The 14,936-nt window shown below is 49.8% G+C and overlaps 1 protein-coding gene across 1 annotated transcript in view; it reads left to right on the top strand.

Moving 5' to 3' along the window:
* Positions 1-14,936, top strand: part of LOC129597254 (uncharacterized) — a 29,595-nt gene that overhangs the window by 2,630 nt on the left and 12,029 nt on the right. The gene's annotated exons all lie outside the window — the stretch shown is intronic.

Below are 14,936 nucleotides of genomic sequence, written 5' to 3'. Positions count from 1 at the left end.
TCGGTGTGTCAGGACCGCGCCAGCTCCGGTCGGCGAAGCATCTGCGGCAAGGATGAGCGGAAGACTGGGATCGAAATGCGTCAGGTGCGTGGCGTTTTACAGCGCTTCCTTCAGCTCTTCAAACCAATGCTGGCACTGTGCGTCCCAATTCCACTCGCGTTCCTTCTTCAGCAGATCGTAGAAGATACCGCATCGGTCCGACAGATTTGGTATGAACCGTGCGTAGTGGTTCATCATCCCCAGAATCGAGCGGATCTGCCCGATGTTCTGTAGAGCGGGCGTCTTGATGACGGCTTCCGTTTTGCAGGACGCGATATGAAGGCCGTCCTTGTCAATAATGAAGCCCAGGTATTCGACGGACTCGACATTGAACTGACACTTTGACATTTTGACAGTAACCCGTTCGCATCCAGCCGTGCTAGTACGCCGTCCAGGTTGCGATTGTGTTCCGTTTCGTTTTTCCCCTTCACAATTATGTCGTCGAGAAAGATCGCGCAACCGGAGCAACCTTGAAGGACTATTTCCATCTTCTGTTGAAAGATGGACGGCGCTGACGCGACCCCGAAAGGCAGGCGATTGTACTGGAAGAGTCCCTTGTGCGTATTGATTACCACAAGGCGACGGCTCTTTTCATCAAGTGGAATCTCCATGTGCGCATCCTTGAGATCGATCTTCGAGAAACGCGTGCCGCCGTTCATTGCAGTGAAGAGCTCGTCTGGATGGGCAGCGGATTACGATGAAGGTCTAATGCGTCATTGAGACCTGTGCTCAGGTCAGCGCAAGTACGCACATCGCCGGTGACCTTCTTCAACACGGACACGATAGGAGCTGTCCATACGGCGTGGTCGACCGGACTGATGACGCCCAGTAATATAGCCGCTCCAGCTCCTTCTCGACGGCCTCACGCAGGGCAAACGAGACTGTCCGGGCTTTGCAGAAACGCGGTCGAGCTTCCGGTTTAGGTACAAGTGCGCCTCAAAGTCCTTGCAGCAACCGGGTTCGTTGCGAAATACATTCGCGTGTCGCTCTAGTATAGCCGCCACTTCCGGTGATGCCGCCGGCACGGTGACAGCGTTGACCTGCAGCATTCGGAGTGTTTCCTGAGACATCTGTTGCATGCCGAGGTTGTGGATTCAGTCCCTGCCCAAAATGCTGCAGCCGCGGTCGAAAACCAGTGCACGCAATCTTCTCGCGGGTCCGTCCGCGCACCGCACTTCCACCAGCGTCGATCCCCGCAACGGAATGCTGTGCCGAGTGAAGCTGCGCACTGAGTGCGCACGGTTATGGGCGTGGCGTCCAACGGTGGCGATCCGACGGCGGCCCATGTCTCCGCGCTGACAATGGTCACTGGTGAACAAGTGTCGAATTCCAACGTGGCGCTGTGTCCGTCGATCGATAGCGGCACCAAAAACGACTCCGAGTTCTGTTCTGTAGACGTGTGCAGTACGTCGTAGGATTCCTCCACGTAGTTGGTGCGTCGCTGCGGGTTGGCTGGCTTGGTATCCCCGGCCCAGCGGCAAACCTTTGCCAGGTGACCTTTCTTGCCGCACTTCCGACAAACAGTGCTCAGATGTGGGCACTCTGCGCGAACGTGGCCTCCACCACAACCTGCACATTCCCCATTCCGTGCCGCCGGTTTACTGTTCTCCGGTCGGCGGTCCTCCTTCCGGAACGGTTTTCTGCCTTGCTGGAGTGGTCTGGAGGTGTTGGTCTGCTTAACGTACTCGTGCGCCTGGTTATTATTGCGCTTTGCCTCCTGTTGGCCCGTCTCAAACTTCCATGCCGTGTTTAGCGTCTTGTCAAACGAGTCCAGTTCCTGAGAAATCAGGTGACGGCGGGTAGTGTCACTTTCTACCCCCGCCACAAACATGAAACTAAGTAGGTCGTCCAGGATGGTTGCCGGGAAGTTGCACGTGATTGTGCGGTCGCGCAAGGCGTTCGCCAATTCCATTAGCGACTGGCCCGTTTCTGGCGGGACTCCCAGAAGTCTGCCCGCTCCGTTATTTTATATGTATAACGGGCGTATGCCAAGTCGAGCTTTGCCAGGAGTTCGTCCTGCGTCAGTTCTTGCGGCTCTTGCGGGCGACACAAAGATCACGGTCTGAAAAGCCTTTTTCTCCAGCGAGTCTATGAGCAACTCGTGCTGTATTGCGCTGGGGAGATCCATAAGCTTAATGTAGTTCTTGTATCTGACCTTCCAGCTTGTCCGGTCCATGATATCAGGGTCAAACTTCGTAATCCCATGTTGGACGTTCTGGAAAGGGAGGGCAGCAGCCGCTGATGCTGTGGATGTGGTCGTATCGGGCATTCTGAGTTCTTAGAAATACAACAAATCACTCGAATCGTCACGCCACTGTAAAGTCTTCAGTACCACTTCTCGCTAGCGCGCTGCATGACTGACTGATCTTACAGTCACAACCGAGCAACAACAACAATCCGTTGCCATGGCGTATACCACAGAAATGAACGCATGGCGAAGTGTCTTATGCCGAAGTGTCCTATGGCGAAGTGTCCTTATGCCGAAATGGGCGTACGCCCAGCGGGGTAGAGGTGGGGAGCTTTCTTAACTTCCCTGCGTCTTCCATACTACGTTTAAAGCAATAATTTTTCGGTTTCCTAATAGTTTGTGGCATAATAACTAGTATAGATAGTCGTAACCCCCCTTGGTGCAAGCGAGCGAGCGTGTAAGATTTTTGTTGTGTAAACTCCGCTGGGTAAATCATTAAGCATAGAAGAGTCTGTCTAACCGTTTTCAGGTAGTATACTTCAAGAAGTATGCTGCGGCTAGTTTTTATATCAGTATGTAGTTTACGTCAGACAGTGTTATGTCGGTCATGGCAACAACATAAGGAGCAACAGCATAAGGATACCGTAACTGTTGGTGCATATGTGGTCGTAACACGGGTGAGCGCACGAAGTCACCGTTCGTGACACAGGTATGTAGTTTTGTATGGTAAGACAGTCAGTCCAGTCAGTAACACAGAAATGTCACATTCACCGATGACCATATCCGGCAACCTCCTGTAGAAACGTTATGAATACGCCAAACTAAAGGAGTTAAAGTTTCACAAACAATGTAGAAGTTTTTCGCCTGTCCAAATGCAGGGAACAGACAAATTGGTATGAGCTGTTTAGGCGATAATGTTCAGCTAATGCCGCGGTCGTTTATTCCGTGGTAAAATCCGCTTCACCTTACAAGCTAAATATCTCGTCCGTCATATTCGTGTAAACATAAGAGAAATACCGTTGTATAGAGAAAAATCTGCTCTACCTAAAATCATTTTTTTGTTCGGGGCTATTGTTATACGAGGACATTTGGGTGCTGTGAACATACCCTGCACAATTAGGCTGCGATGAACAGCTGGTTAGCCGTAGCTCGCAACGCTACTGATATCACAGTCTGAATGCAAACGGCTAAAAATTAATGGCAGTCGATTGCCTCAACCGTGTATGCCATCCTGGGCGGCTGGCAAACCAGCCCGTAATGTTACGAAATTGGTCGCATCCACGGATTTTAAACAGATTTTCTCCATAGACTGGTATGCTAACTTCAGATGCCTGTCATTCTTGATTTTGAAAATGAAACTGTTCAAGTCATATACCAAACGGCAGAAAATTAATTTTCACGATTTTTGACACCAAACAAGTTGCAGTTTATGGCGTGAAAGACAAGTTATAGCTGTTTGAAGTTTCTCGTGGACACAGCATAGAATCGCCGCGTGGGACCCTTGATCGTGAATTGTATGCTAAGTCTACGAGAAAACTAAAATGGCTGTAACTTGTTTCATTTGCCACAAACCACAACTTCTTTGGTCTCAAAAATCGTGAAAATTAAAATTAATTTTCTGTCGTTTGGTGACAATTTAACAGTTTTCAAAAATCAGAATGACACGCATCTGAGTTACCAGTCTATGGAGAAAATCTGTTTAAAATCCGTGGATGCGAATTCTGGTTTGCCAGCCGCCCAGGATGGCATACACGGTTGAGGCAATCGACTGCCATTAATTTAGCCGGCTGTTCATCGCAGCCTAATCGTGCAGGGTATGTTCACAGCACCCAAATGTTCTCGTAGTTATTTTTCAAAATATCAGTAAAGTTAGTACTGCAAAACGTTCCGTGACGTGTAGCCGCGCACATAAAAAATGCCGCCCATCGCGCATCAGAGATACCGATCAGCTCCATCGCTGATCGCGGATATGCTGCATGGCATGCTTATCAGTTTGGGAATCATATCAGGATTCAGTGTCAGCTGGTGCATCTTCGACCGTATCTTCTGAGCACTGAACATCTTGCCAAGGCATAATTTTTCGTTTGGGTTCTATGAATCCACAAACTGCCATTCAAGGCTTTTTCGCTTTGAATACGCAAGAAAATTATACATATTCGTCGGTGCTTGATGTCAGCTCAAAAGGAGATGGATAAAAAAACTTTTTTATTGAAAACGTGACCGCTGCGCAGGCAGGATACCGCTGGAGTTCGAGTGAAGATCTCTGATGAGTCCATGGGCGGCACCTTTGACTTGCGCCTACACGTTACGGAACGTTTTGCAATATTAACTTTACTTATATTTTAAAGAATAACTATAACAATAGCCCCGAACAAAAAAATCATTCTAGGTAGAGCATATTTTTCTCTATACAACGGTATTTCTCTTATGACGAATATGACGGACGAAATATTTAGCTTGTTAGCAGACAAGATTTGAAATGTTAACCAAGCCATTGGAGTCGGCTAGGAGTGTCAACCGACTCAAGCCTGCTCAAAAGCGATGTCAGCATACTGATGTAGTGGAAAAACAGTATCAAAATCAAAACTCAATCATCATCAGTTTCAAAATAAATCTTTCACTTGGAGGCTTGACAGCTTTTCCATTTAATGGAAACAGCAGCTGTTCAGAATACAGTCTTTAAGTAAAGCCTATCAAAACAATGCCTCCAGTAGAAATAACCAAAAGCTTGTGCTGTGCCAAGCAGTGCTTGCTATTTTTCGTATCAAAAATTCTCGGGTGAATTGTTTTAAGTCTCGCATGTGCCGAAGGATAGCCTTGCGTAATTCCTTGCCCGTTATTTTGAGTTTGTGATGCAAGGGTTCCGTATTCTCTTCACTAGATGTAGAGAATTATTCGTGCTTTTATCCAGTCGATGGCTTGTTCTATCGAGGGTGCCGGCGAGGTTAAGTACCAAATCGCACGTATAAATGGCCAGTTGGATTTTGTCTTCCGTGCATGCACCATTCCGGTGCAGGATGGCGCTGCCTTTGCCGGAGGTGCCGTAAACCTGGAAACCATTCAAAGTATCGTAGCAATAAGATATAATAAGTGAAGCCTCTAGTATCGAGATAGGTTTAAATATCCCTCATTCCATTTTCGTCTACCGGTGCGTACCGACCCTGGTGTCGTTCGATGACATTATGGACTTTCAGCTTGGTGTACCAGCACTCGCAGCAAGCAGGAAATAGGAAATCACCCGGAATAAGTCGGGTGATCAATCCGATTTGTCTGAGATTATTTCTCAGCCGTGCTCGGTGGTCCTGGTATTTTCATTTGCATAGGATATGCCACATCCTTGGATTGTTACTGGTTGATCCAAGTTTAGAAGTGGCGATAGTATGAAAGTTAATTCGGAGAAGGTATTGGTATTGTAGGAGTACTGGCACGTCCATTTCGTGGGGCCGGTCATAAGGTTTGGGAGCTAATGACTCCTGTAGGGTGATTTGGACGGTTAAACAACAGGTCATCATGGAGCCGACCTGTCCGCCGGCTTCCAGGATATTGGTGCGATGTATCAGCGGTTTGATTTTCAGGCCGTTGGTTCACGTTAAAATTCATTTTCGGCTAGTGAAATTTCAGATCTAGTGTCGCGCATTGCTATTGTCTGCGTTACACATATGTGGATTTTGTGTGTCCATGTTCGGATGGTTCGTGGTTTACTTGGGTGGACTTATATGAGATAACTTTCTTAGTCACTAATTTAACGGTGGTTATCTACTAATCATCTGACTAAGACACCATGTAGTTTTATGCGGCGGTTGTGAAAAATCCATTGGTGTTACTTCGAGGCTAGCCAGGTCTTGCATACCAGAACGGTTTGCTACTCCGCCGTAATGTGTAAAGGTGGAGGTTCCTTTGGTGATAAAATCTTATGGTTCCGTTTCGATGACCGGTATGGGTCTCACCAGTGACTGCAGCTTCCGCCAGGTTGAATTACTGGCGCGTGTCAGTTGAGAAGGATCCGCATCTTGCGGCCGATATTAAGCAAATACGGTGGTTTCAGGGATGTGGTGACCATCCTTCCGAGTTTGATCCTCTCAAATCTGTTTTTTTTCCACGGAAAAACTCCACTTTTGCGAATGCGCTGCTTCACCGCATGTCGATTCCTAAAAAAAACTCCACCGGGCGGGCAAAATTTCCGGACCGGGTCCTAAAGAACGGACCCTCCATGCATTTGTATGGCGGGTTCGCGAAAAATGCCGCGATGGTTCGCCGCATGTCGGAAACGACTAACCCGGGCCGGTCTGTATGAGTGTACCGGGTCCAAATTACCGATTGCCTATGCATTTACTGCAGCAGGTCCGTCAAAAACAATCCTGTTAGCTTTTCGACTTTTTCGCTACTTCCCAGTTGTTTCAGCGGGTAGCTGCGCTCTCCGCACTCCCTGCTTATTGGGGCTCCGCCCCTTGACCCTTGGGACTCGTTGGGTCAGATCTGGTCCATCTCGAAGGCCCTGGGGCTCGAGTAAGCGTCTTGGTTACGCAATGTTCCTGAGACCGTGGCAATTAAGTAAACGCTGGTCGGGACCACGGTAGTGGCCCGTATCCAAACTATGGCTCTGAGACATCAGGTTGGCTTGGCCAAACTTTTAAAATTAGGTTGTGGGTGCCGGTAGGCGGTACCACGGAGGAGCCGGTCTGCTGACTAAAAGTTCTTGAGTGTCGCCTCTGGGCAAAGCAGGCGTCCTTTTGACATCATCTGGCGGGTCCGCTGTCCTTGTGACAAAGCCTCTGGACGGGTGCATGGTCATTCTGACGATGTCCGTTGGGCGGTGCTGTGCGCACAGCCAGCTTCTGGGGTACCATAACTTCTGCGTGGCTCCCTCGAGCTTACAGAGCACATTCACCCGCTCCGGTGAATTCCTTCTGCAAGCCGCCTATGGCCCGTGGGATGCATGGCGGGCCTGTTCTAACTTTGATGGACCAGGGCTTCTCCACGGTTTGCCGCAGCTTCTATGCGGGACGTCACCGCCATCTGGGCGCTGAATTTCTTCCGTGCCGGGAACAGCGCCTTGTGCCAAGTTCGGTCTAGTGGATTCCACACAAATTGGTCTGGGGTGGCCAGGCCAAATTTATGGTCCCAGCCGCTAAGCCAGAGCCAATCCGGTGAATTCGGTTGAGACTTAGAGATCCGGTGAGGTAGTCGTTACATGGCTGCAAGCCACGCTTGTTTACGAGGGTAGCAACCGGTAGACGTTTCCATGAGGGTGGTCAAGCCTTTCGCTTCCGCTCTAAAGTACAACTTCTAGGTAACCAGACCACTTCTAGGCGCATACCGAACCACTTCTAGGTCGACATGGAGGAATGGCCCTGGGACTATTCCTCTCCGTCCAACGGGACGTCGACGATATCTTTTCGAGGTCCGCCATCTCCTGATTAGTGTTGTCCTCCCTTCGGGACGACCTGATAGGAGCCTGGTCGTCTCGGTTTGGATGCTCGGCCGGTGTCATATTGTGCGACGATGTCGATCCTTCTGGTCGCTGGTACAGAATTTCGTTGGAAGCTTCCGCGTGGCTGTTCTGTTGACAAACAGCTCCGCCCCATCGTTGGCGTCATCCGGTCGTTTGTAGCGGTAGGCTGTCTTGTGACCCCTAAAAGCGCTAAGAGTGTCGTGGACTCTGACACCCGCCGCGACTTCATGGATCTGCTTTCCAAGCAAGGCCACTCGACTAAGGAGCTATGGAATGAATTGTTCCTGCCAGTAGGCAACTTCCAGTTCCCAGTTACCACGTAGATCTCCCAGTCTCGCGGTGAAGATGCGTGTCACTGTTCCGTTATGTGTGTACGCATAGGTTCCAGTCGGGGCTCCCTGGTAGTTTTCGGGCCTCCGCGGAATTCCCATCGCGGACATTGCGGCTGTGACCAAAAAGCTGGCGTTCGCGTCCGGTGGGATGGACTGGGCCAGGTATTTGATGCGGTCGATCTGGTCATCCTCGATGTGCAGTTCGCACAGTTCATTCCAATCTGGTCTTCTGATAGGCTGTCCTAGCAGGTTCACGTCGGTATTGCAGTGAGGGCAATTACACTGTAGTGCGTTACTATGGACATTGTCCAATAGCGCACTACTGCATATTAAAATTTTTATGTAAATATTCTTTTGAAAAACGTTTCGGAGTGGATCGGATTGTGTTCGGGTTGGCCAAAAAATTTACGAATCGGATTGGTTGGATTACGATTTTTAGAATTAGGAGTCGGACTGGGTTCGGATAAAATTTTTTAAGTTTGGATCGGACTGGACGAAGTTTTCTAGTCCGTTGCAGGGCACTAAATTGGACAATCAGGTAGCACTCACGGTTGTCGATGTGATCCTTCTTGCTAAAATTATGGAGCCAGCCCTTTCGCTGGAACTCCCGTTCATGTCGGGACCACACAACAAGTTTTGCAGGTTCTGGGTAATTACGTCAATCTGTGCCCACTTGTCCCTTGCGTACGAGATGATGCGTACGGGTTGATGATGGCCGTCATGATGCAATCAGTGACTTCTTGGTGGGACTGCGGCTTCACTCCTGCGACCCGTTTCTTGGCGTATTCGTAACTGTCGAAACCCTTCGCACTTGTTTTCGCGTCGCGTTCACGGGCTGGTGGGTCAGATGTCGGTGGCGCGGCATCAGTGTCCATAGGTAGATGTACACGGAAGTTGTGAATCGTAGTGCTGCCGCTCTGCTCGGTCTTCTTGTTGGTGCGAGGGACAAATAGGTTTGACTCATCCTCGTTCCGCCCACAGGGTATGGTCCGCGTTTGATGCGATCGCTCCTGCGGATCGCTCCGATTCTGGCGGCTGGTCCGGTCCTGACGTCGATCGTCAGTATACTGTCGTAAACCATCAGGATGCCGCAATAGCGGTGCCGGTAGCACGTACTGTTGCATACGTGCGCTTCATAGCGGCCCTGTAGGGCTTCAAACAGTCCACGGGCCACAAGTTCTTTGGCGACTTTATCGAAGACGGACTGTGCATTTAGGTTAACCTTGATTTGGGTGGGGGTGCCTCATGCCCTCACCCAAATGTTGTGGTGGTGGGTGTCTCATGCCTGTAGAATTGAAAACGTAACTGGCGCGGCTGCTGTCCATATTATAGAGGTTAATTTTTCACTAGCTCTAAAGTTTTACTGCTGTTATTTGTTGCTCCTCCCAAATTCGTGACGTTTAGCGCGAGACCGTTTCAGCCACGACGATAACATGCGAAGTTACCGTAAGGCCTGCGCGCTTAGCAAAGCACTGCATATCCGGGTTGAGTTGAGGTGCACGTACGTACGTGCTCTGTATCCGCTATGCGCGATGCGATGGATGCAGAATTAACTACCATCGCGTTTCCTTTTAATTTTGCGCAACTTTAATTTTAACAGCGTTCAGCGATCAGCCAAAAGAAAAAATTAACCTGTCTATTGTGTCGGGGCGGCTGGTAGACCGCGCCCTCTGGACTGTTCGACACCCGCGTGGCAGGGTCGGTTTGGTCGGCCGGCCGTGGTCACGCTGAGCCTTCTGCTCTCGGGCGGCTTGGGTGAGAGGAGACTGCTTGGTATCGCTCGTTGCTCCTTACGGCCAGGTAAGGCTCCACAACGTTCTGTGTAGAGATCAAAGATTTCGATATGTTCACTGTTCCTCAGTAATGGTAACAGGTGGCGTCCGTCGTGGACCATGTTGCTATAGACGTCAAAGTTGCCTCGGACCACTTCTTGGTAGAAAGCGTACCCCATTTCATTGTCGTTACGGAAACCGGGTCTCAGGTGGTATGCACTGGGAAACATCTCGTTGACAGTGATCCCGCTAGTTTGACTGGTCCTTGCTGTTGTTGATGCAGTCACGGCAGCTGTGCTCGTATTTCTGCTGTGGTGAAAGTCCTAATCTCTGTACACACGGAGTTGCGTTAGACGACCGGTTTGAAGATCCGCCAGCTTCGGATTCGGGTCGCGACCGTGGGTATGGTCGGTAGCTGTGGTCGGAGTCGTGGGGGCGTTCGCTGCGTCGTCGCCCTTCCATCGTTCTATAGGCAAGCTATTACAAGACAATTTACGCTACGTTAGACTCCTACCTATAGGGTTATTTTATGCACCGGGTTTGCTACTTCTAAGCAACCATGTCAAACAAAAAGCTGCTTCGGGCACCTTCTAAGCTACGGTTTAGTTAAAGTTAGTTAGACTAATTCTAAGTCTATTTAGCGTCATTCTGTCCAGCCTTCTCTGTCGTCTTATCCGATACATCACGTGATGTGGTATCAGACTTCTGCTTTTTGCTCGTTGAGCGTTTCTCAGATTATTCTCAGCCCGCAGTTATGCGGCTGACTAAGTCTTTGTCTGCCTCGTCGTCAGCAACTTTGTCCTCTTCCAGGACGTGCTGAGCCGTAAGGGTTGCTGCAGGTTTTTTTCCGTGACTTGGCTCTTTTTGGTTTTCCTTAGCTACTGAGGCCTGGTTAAGTTCCACGGTCCTGGTCTTGTTTACTGCGAGTGTTCATAATTTTGGTACCGCTGGGACTGACTCTGGATCATTGACGGCTAAAGCCTAGTTCTGTACTGTAGCCGCTAGATGAAATGGTACCACTTTTAGATCCGGCCGGTGCCTGCCCCCTGCCGGACAGCGCAAAAGTTAACAGCAGCGTGTGTGCTGTTTTCAGTACACCAGACTCTGTGGTGCCATTTCATCTAGCGGCTACAGTAGTTTTGTCAAGGCTTGTGTCTCAAGTCCGGTTTGGTCTTTCGTGGTCGGCCGAGGCCACGCTTCGGGGCCGGGTCCGATGGTTCTGGTTCAGGCCGGCTAAAGCCAGGAATCTGCAGTCTTTTGCTGTTCCTTCACAAGTTTCTTGGAAGGGACCTTTCCGGACTTCTGCTTCTGCAGTAGCTCATCCAAATTTTTGTTTTGTGGGAGTCCCGTGTCTTTTGTGCTCTTGCATGTTATGTTATAGCATGCTATACGCTGCGACTTCCGTGGTTGGGTGAACGGCACGGTTCTTGCCGGAGATCACGTAAGGTAGGGCACGGTGCCAACAATGTTTGCCGCCGGCGCTGCCAAGGTTTCGAATGCCGTCCCAGATGGTTTGCATCTAGCGTTCGACTTGGTATGGTCCTTCTGGGTGGTAGGCGGATCCAATGGTTTGATGGATTCTGAAGACCTTCGCGACTTTAGCGAATGACTTTGTCGTGAAATTTGTACCGTGGTCTGAGTGCATTATGTGCAAAATTTCGTACTTCAGGACGACTTTTCGACGAAAAACTTTTCAAATTCCTTGGCCGAGTTTGTTTTGGTCGGCCTGGCTATGGTGAACCTGGTCAGCTGGTCGACTACCAGTGCGATGTACCGGTACTTCTTGGTTTTGATCACCGGCAGTGGGCCTTTGAAATCTTCAAAGACGCGGGACCAGGGTTCACTGCCTTGGGTCGGCTGCAGCTTACCGCAGGTAGCGTGCTGTGACACTTTGCCGAAGAAGCACCTTTGACATTTTTGCACGATGTAATCGTGTATGTTGCTGCTCATGCGGTCACAGTAATACCTGAGCTTAGCTGCTTCTGTGGTCTTGCGGCATCTAAAGTGGTTTCCAGTTTTTCCGTGATTAAGGGACTGGATGATGTTTTTCGACATGAAGTTCAGGACTGCGAATTTCCTTTCGAGTTTCGCATTGATTTCGGTGATCCGGCAACGCATACCTTTGTCCATCTGGTGATGTTCAGATCGCTTGGATCGGTGGTCAAATTCTGCCTGATGTTCAAGTTGATGGATGACTGCCAGTGGCGGATCTCGGTGCAGCATCCTGCGCAATTCTTGCGCAATGGAATCCGTTACATTTGGGCAAGGTGGGACCACGGGTTCCGGTTCTTCTGCTCCAGTCCATAGTACTTTATTAACCCGTATGTCCGCGGTACTCATTTTATTTCAGTCACTAACTGCGTTACAACCAGGTAAAAGAGGCTTTTCCCAATCGTGTACTGGATCCTCATCTGTGACTTTCAGCCTGCGCACTCGTATGATGCGTGCTGGGATTTTGTCTTTGTAATCGTTGTCTTTGCAAGTTAGGGACTTGGTCCAACTTTTCGTGTGGATCTTTGTCGTCGTCCCGTTCTAGGGCCATCTGGATAACGCATCGGCGTTGTCGCATAAGGTGCCTGGCTTATACTCGATGGTGATGTCCCGTCCTTGTAGTGCCAGAGCTAATCGAGTAAGTCGAGGGTTGATGCCGAGTATGTTAGACTCGCATCTGAGTAGATTGGTTAGGGCTCTGTGGTCCACCCTTACGGTGAATGGTCCGTGGTCGATGTAGTGCTTAAACTTTTGAACGGTCTAAACTACCGCGAGACATTCCCATTCGGTTACGCCGTAGTTCTTCTCAGCTCCATGTGGGACTTGGCTCGCGTATGCAGCTGGTTTTGAGTCTTGGCCAACAATGGCTCCGATGTCTTCGCCACTTGCATCATATTCATTGGTGACTGCTTTGTGGCATCGAATTTGGCTAGGATGGGCGCCTTGTTTAGAGTTTCCTCAATTTCGTTAACTCGGCGGTGTGGGCGTCAGTCCGTTCGTTTTTACCTGAACTTTCCTTCCGCAGGAATTTGTACAACTTGGAAATCTTCTGGGCGTAGCCATGGATGACCTTCTGGTAGTAGTTTCTTAGACCCACGAACGAGCGAAAGTGACGTTCCGTCTGTGGTGGCTGTTTCTTGGCGATAGCCCCGACCTTTTCTAGGTCAGTGAAGACACGGTCCTTGCTGAGGATGTATTCCTAAAAATGGAGTTTTTCCTTTCCGAATTCGCACTCCCCCGATTTTATCGTGAATCTGGCATTTCTGAGGCATATGAGCGTGTTTCTGAACGCCTGTTTGAATTCCTCGAATGAACATCACTTCGCCAATGTATCCAAAGACACCGCTTCTTTCCGAGCCGGTGTAATTACCTTGTCCCTGGTAATTTGGAAAGTATGGGGTCCATTGCAGACTCCGAACGGTATTCGTTTGAACCGAAACATCCCTTTTGGTGTAACGACGGCTGCGTAGTCCATGGATGCCGCGTCCATTAGGATTGCAGAAGTTCGTCTAAATTGGGCAGTGGGTAATTATTCTTTTTGGTCACTGAGTTCAGCTTTATTTTATAGTTCATGCATAACCGGGTGACCATGTTTCCGTTGCCGTTTTTCTTTGAGGCGAGGGCCACTGCGAAACTTCAGGCTGCTATGAACGTTGCAATCACGCCCTGGTCCAACATATGCTGGGCGTGCTTCCAACTCGTTTTGGTTGCGTTCATCTTGATCGGCGTCGCTTTGCCAACTTCTGTGACGTGAGACTCTCTCTTGACGTGGCCGTACGGCTTTTAGACTTCAAAGATATGGCTCTGAGTTCCCATAAGTCTCGCCGAAGCAAAGCAGTCTGGTCTTCGATCAGGTAGTCTCTGAAGTTTGCCTTTGCAATGTGTTGGCGAATTTCGCATTCGACTTTATGGTCTTCATCTCCGGATTAGAAGGAGTTGATGCGGGCGAATTCTTGTCCGTGATTTCTTCATATGGCTACATTCGGCCCATCTCGGATCCCTTCCGGAATATCTGGGGCTCTTTGGAGTAGTTTGACACGTAGTATGGTGATACTTTTGCGGTTATGCTGGAAGGGTCCATCGAGCATGGCGGCACTTTGCTGTGTGTATTGCTTTCCAAGGTACATGAGTCTCTGCTTTGGGTCCGCCAAAAGGTCCATTTTAACTTGGACCGGGGCGAAAGTCTCCGGTATAAGCTCCACCTTCACGGGTGCCCGGACCTTGACGTAATAGTCAGTAATAGTGCGGTGCCCTTTTGCGTTGTGTCCCGTCTCCTTTGGCCAGGGTAAGGCCTCGTTGGTACGTATGGACCAATCTAGGCCGTTCTCTTTGACGTCCGGCTTATACGTGTCGCTAATGGGCACTTGGCCGATTTGGCCGATTCTTGCATCTTTACGGAGGACCTGGGCCCTTAGAGTCTTTTTCTGGACCTCGATCCATGCGTATTCGTCGTGACGGGTCTGAACCTCCGCCTCAATAGTAGAATCAGGCGGTGTGGTTGAGTTAACGACTTGAAGTGGATTGCCTTGGTTGGTCCATGGTTCGGTATATGCGGACTTTCACCCAACAGGTTGAGTAGGCCGGTAAACTGTAGCGCAAATGTACGTACGAAGACGACTTCTCTTTCTTCTTTGAGGCAAACTCTTTGACGTTCGGCTCACAGTTTGCGGATTACCGGATTTTCTGCGCGGAGTTAGAGAATGTTTGCGTTTATCTTTGTCGTCGCTGGACTCCTCCGATGATGCGTTTTCGGAGTCGGTGTCCGGTAAGTCTTGAGCTTTGGAAGTCCCAGTCGGTAGACTCGAGTTTGTCGTACTGCTCTGGTAATGGCTCACCATCCATTGGCCTCGGTAAAGGCTGACTCGCCGGCGGTTACCGTTGGTGCCGGTACTGTATTTAGTTCAGCTTCTCGAGTCTCTACAAAGATGGGCTCAATTTCATGGTTCTCAGGTTCGGCTGGTTCTGCTAGGGTGGTTTGGACGGTCCACGTTACGGAGTGGCGAGGCGGGTCGGCTTCCTGTCCACCGCTGGGCGGCACGGGTCCGTAAGGCCCTTATTACCAACTCAACGCCGTCTTCATATAGGGGACATGTCAGTTGGACTTCCTCTGTCGAAGGGTCTCGCGCTTTTTTGCTGGTGCCCCTCCGTCGGTCTTCCTGTTT

The sequence above is a fragment of the Paramacrobiotus metropolitanus genome, unplaced genomic scaffold (genome assembly GCF_019649055.1).
Source record: "Paramacrobiotus metropolitanus isolate TYO unplaced genomic scaffold, Prichtersi_v1.0 Parri_scaffold0000102, whole genome shotgun sequence".
Taxonomy (NCBI): Eukaryota; Metazoa; Tardigrada; class Eutardigrada; order Parachela; family Macrobiotidae; genus Paramacrobiotus; species Paramacrobiotus metropolitanus.
The sequence above is the reverse complement of the archived record's forward strand: the minus strand, read 5'-3'. Positions and strand labels throughout refer to the sequence as shown.